Source organism: Cyprinus carpio, chromosome B18 (assembly GCF_018340385.1).
Source record: "Cyprinus carpio isolate SPL01 chromosome B18, ASM1834038v1, whole genome shotgun sequence".
NCBI classification, from domain to species: Eukaryota; Metazoa; Chordata; class Actinopteri; order Cypriniformes; family Cyprinidae; genus Cyprinus; species Cyprinus carpio.
This window is the reverse complement of record NC_056614.1, coordinates 2,016,182-2,021,838: the sequence shown is the minus strand read 5'-3', so window position 1 is coordinate 2,021,838 and position 5,657 is coordinate 2,016,182.

Here is a 5,657-nt window from a genome sequence, read left to right as displayed (position 1 = left end):
ATGTGGGGAAGAATGATATTTGAAAAAAAGGGCAGTCAGAACTCCTTAAGAAGGACTTCAGTGAACTCTTTGAAACACTTCGAAGACTCAAAGTTCAGCAGTTCATCAGTGGACCACTCCCAGCAAGGGGAACAAATATGTTTTCACGGTTGCTTGGGCTGAACACATGGCTACAAAGATCTTGCAATATAAAAGGAGTGAATTTCATCGACAACTTCAATCTTTTCTGGGGCCATAGATAACTGTTTAAACCGGATGGCCTCCACCCAAATTAACTTGGTGCTAGAGTGCTTAAGGACAATATCTACTTCTCCCTACGTCATCCTTCAGCAGAGTGTGTCAATCCATTCAGCACACACACACACCTGGTCAGAGTCGTCATGTGGTTGACACATCCCACAAGGACACTGATAACATGACACAGCCACAACAAGCACTGCAGTTGGACACTATCCCAGCAGAGCCCTGCACACAGAGCTCATCACAGACAGACTGTGATGTATCAAAACAACTCCAAGACTCAGCACCCAAGGATGACTTTCGGGAAAACAGCCAGTGAAGCAAAGACAACATATCACAGTCACTGGAAACACCAGAGACCCAGCCCATCTCACCAGACACATTACCCCTTTCTCCAGCATCTCCACTTCTATGCTTCTCACGGAAAATGGAGGAACTGGTGTATGCTGGGACCAAACTCTCCCACTCTTTTGCTGCAAGCCCCCAGATATCAACTAAAAAACGGCGGCCCCCCAACCACCAAAGCCTGTGGGCCATGCTCCTGTGAGAGCTCTCCGACCGCTGCCACAATGCCAGGGCCCAAACCCTCCCATCTGCTGTAGGTGAACCAAAAACAACTGTTAGCAGGTCTCAGTGATGTGTGTCGGGTCCCTGCTATAATAGCATCAACATTCACAAATGTTTACAGAACAAGCGGAAATCCAGTATGCTTGTAGTTTTCTCTATTTCTGTTTTATAACGCAAAATAAACTCAAAAGCCTCCTCAAATCCAAGGGCTAACTCATCTAATCTGTGGCCTATTATGCATCACACTACGATTGCTGTAAAGACAAAAAGCACTGCCATCAAGTTAGCATTTTTAAACATTCGCTCACTAAAAAATAAATCATTTCTAATCAATGACTTAATAACCACAAACAATCTCGATTTTATGTTTCCAAACAAAACACGGCTAGAAGACAGCTGCAGTGAAACAGTCCTCAATGAAGCAGCCCCTCCCAACTTTACTTTCATGAGTGTCTGCAGGACTGTTAGGAAAGGTGGAGGTGTAGCTGCTCTATTTAAATATGTCTACCAATGCAAGCTAGTGTCATTTGGTCAGTACTTGTCTTTTGAATATCTAGGGATTGTGCTGAAATGTGCTTCACGCATTCTGTTTATCCAAAATACCAAAATACTCTCCAGCCTTTGTTGAAGAGTTCACAGAAATGCTATCAATGATTTCCTCAGAGTTTGACTGTTTTGCTATTGCAGGGGATTTTAATGCTCACATAGATAATGCAGAAAACAAAACTACAAAAGAAATGATAATGGTTTTAAACACTTTTGACCTGATTCAGCATGTGCATGGACCCACACACAAAGGTGGACACACTATAGATTTAATCATCAGTAGGGGTCTAAACATTTCATCCATTGTTATTAAGGACGTAGCACTATCTGATCACTTTTGTATTTTCTTTGATTTATTGATCTCTGCTTAGACTATGCATTAACGAGAACAGTAGTGTGCTATTTATGGAGGCAATATCTTTAACACCAAGCATTTCTGCAGACTCTGTTGATCTTCTCCTTGATTCCTTTAACTCAAAAGTTAAGAATGTTATTGATGATATTGCTCCTGTAATAGTCAATAAGAAAATTAGCAGACAAATCAGTTTGGAGAAAATCAACAGCAGTCCAGACTATGAAAAGACAATGCAGAAAAGCTGAGCGGATGTGGCGGAAGACGAAACTTGAAATTCACTATATCATGCTTTTATAGCCTTCATGCTTTTAATGTGAAACTAGCCACAGCTAGACAGAGTTTCTTCTCAAACCTTATAAACAGTAACTTAAACAACACTCATACTCTTTTTGCTACTGTTGAGAGATTGACAAACCCCCCAAGTCAGATTCCCAGTGAAATGCTCTCAGACAGCAAATGCAATGAGTTTGCTTCCTTCTTTTCTGAGAAGATCATCAATATCAGGAAGGAGATTAGCACATCCTCAAGTAATGCAGAGGTCAGACATATTCGGCCGCAATATCAAAAAGATACTATGTCTATTTTTGAAGCAATTGTTAGCAAAATTTTGGAAGAAATAGTGCAGCATCTAAAATCGTCAGCCTGCTATTTTGACACACTTCCCACATCTTTTTTCAAAAGTGTGCTTAACTGTTTTAGAAGCAGATCTCTTAGAAGTGGTGAACGCCTCACTTCTTTCTGGGACATTTCCAAACTCCCTGAAAACTGCGGTTGTTAAGTCCCTCCTGAAAAATAGCAATCTTGCTAACACCATTTTGAGCAATTATAGACCAATATCAAATCTTCCTTTTATTGGCAAAATTATAGAAAAGGTAGTTTTTAATCAGCTGAACAAATACTTAATCTCAAATGGATACCTGGACAATTTTCAATCTGGTTTCCGAGCACAGCACAGAGACAGCACTCATTAAGATAATAAATGATATTTGCTTAAATTCTGACTCTGGCAAAATATCAGTGCTGGTATTGCTAGATCTCAGTGCTGCGTTTGACACTGTCGATCATAACATACTAATAGAGAGACTGGAAAACTGGGTCGGGCTTTCTGGGATGGTACTCAAATGGTTCAGGTCATACTTAGAAGGGAGAGGTTATTATGTGAGTATAGGAGAGCCCAAGTCTAAATGGATGTCCATGACATGCAGAGTCCCACAAGGCTCAATTCTTGCACCGCTCTTGTTTAGCCTGTATATGCTCCCACTAAGTCAAATAACGAGAAAGAACCAAATTGCCTATCACAGCTATGCTGATGATACTCAGATTAACCTAGCCTTATCTCCAAATGACTACAGACCCATTGACTCCCTCTGCCAATGTATTGATGAAATTAATAGTTGGATGTGCCAGAACTTTCTTCAGTTAAACAAGGAAAAGTCTGAAGTCATTGCATTAGGAAATAAAGATGACGTTCTCAAGGTGAATGCATACCTTGACTCTAGGGGTCAAACAACTAAAAATCAAGTCAGGAAACTTGGTGTGATTCTGGAGACAGACCTTAGTTTCAGTAGTCATGTCAAAACAGTAACTAAATCAGCATACTATCATCTAAAAAACATTGCAAGAATTAGATGTTTTGTTTCCAGTCAAGACTTGGAGAAGCTGGTTCATGCCTTTATCACCAGAAAGGTGGACTATTGTAATGGTCTCCTCACCGCCCTTCCCAAAAAGACCACTAGACAGCTGCAGCTCACCCAGAACGCTGCTGCCAGAATTATGACTAGAACCAGAAACTCTGAGCATATCACACCAGTCCTCAGGTCCTTACACTGGCTTCCAGTTACATTTAGGATTGATTTTAAAGTACTGTTATAAATCACTCAATGACCTAGGACCGAAATACATTGCAGATATGCTCACTGAATATAAACCTAACAGAGCACTCAGATCAGTAGGATCAAGTCAGTTAGAAACAAGGGTTCACACAAAACAAGGGGAGTCTGTTTTTAGTTATTATGCCGCCCGCAGTTGGAATCAGCTTCCAGAAGAGATCAGATGTGCTAAAACATTAGCCACTTTTAAATCTAGACTCAAAACTCATCTGTTTAGTTGTGCATTTATTGAATGAGCACTCTGCGATGTCTGAACTGATTGCACTGTATTTTATGTTTTCACTGTATTTTATGTAAAATCATTTTCTATTTTTAACTGTTTTAAATTAATTTTAAATCAATGTTTCAGTAATTTTAAAAGTTTTTAAATTCCTTGTTTTACTTTATTTTTTTTCTTTCATGATTATTTTAATCTCTTTTATGTAAAGCACTTTGAATTACCATTGTGTATGAAATGTGCCATATAAATAAACTTGCCTTGCCTTGCCTTGCCTTAAACAAATACAGGTCATTTATAAAATTAAAGTTAATTGAAAGTATGTATATACAGTATATATACACTGCCGGTCCAAGAAAAGTCACACACTCTAATATTCCGTTGGACTGCCTTTAGCTTTGATTATGGCACGCATTCGCTGTGGCATCATTTGGATAAGCTTCTGCAATGTCACAACATTTATTCCTGTCCAGAGTTGCATTAATTTTTCGCCAGGATCTTGTATTGATGATGGAAGAGTTTTTTTTTTTTTTTTTTGGATGGGCAGTGTATATATATGCTATATAACTAGCTGCTGATGAACCCCATTGTGGGGAATCTGCTTCCCTCTGCTCTCATCTGGATCACCTCCAGATCAGCAGCACCAAACCTTCTGGGTTTGTCAGTGGAGTCTCATCAGATTCTCCTATGACAAATAATAAGACTGAAAAGAAGCAGCTCTGACAGCAGTAAGGAAACAGTTGAGTACATCAAGAGGAAGATCAGGACCATTGACTCTTCAGAGAAATCCATCAATCTGCTCCACTGTCTGAATGAACTGGGTGATCGTTCACTAGTGGAGGAAATACAACAGTATCTGAAATCTCTTCATCTCAGTTGTCAGCTGCAGTTTTTGAGTTGTTGACATCAGAAGAGGAACCAAATGAGTTTTGTCTTGATACAGTTGTTAAAGAAAATAATAATCCTGAAAATATGGAAGTTAAGAAGACAGAGAAGTGGCATATAAATACATTATTTGGGTTGGTCAATAATTTAAAATGTCTTTGCAAAAAAAAAAAAAAAAAAGGAATTTAAAGAGCAGTGGTTCCCAACCACGTTCCTAGCTGCCTCTGTTTTTTTATTTTGTACTGTTCTCCGAGGTCCACTTATAATGCTGTCAAGATTTTTACATAAAAAACATCATAATTTAGAAGTAATAAGTTATTTTCTGTCCTGTTTTTGACCCCCTCAGCAGAACGCTCTGTTTGAATAGATGTGGAGGATTGTAGACTCAGAAGTAAACACCCACTGCTGTGATTGGCTAATAGTTGTAATAGTTGCTAATAGTGTGTTTGACAGTCTACGTCCTTCACGCTGCTTTAGGTCAAAAACACATAAATAGCTCAATACATATCAAACGATCTGTAATAAAAGACAAAGCAATAGTGATCACATAATAAAAACATTTACTCACACTTGTGTGGTGCTACATCAGATCCAATATAGTCAGCACAACATCGTCTTTTAGTTTCAATCTTTTTATAAAACCCACGTCAAATTGTGCCTTGTTTGTAAATGAATCCACAGTAAAATGAAGTGAACAAAAGACAGATTTCTTACTGACGCAGTCTGGATCTTCATTAAAAATAAAGTTCATTCACTCTTTCCTAACGTTAGGATCAGAAGGAATGCAATGCAAAGAGTGCTTTTTCCACAGTTTGACACTTTGCCTCTCTCGTGAACACTGTGGGCCCTATCATACACCCGGTGCAATGCGGCGCAAGTTTTTTGCTAGTTTCAGCCTGATGCTGTTCTCATTTTCCCATCTTTCGCTGTGTTGTTTAAATAGCAAATGCATTTGCAC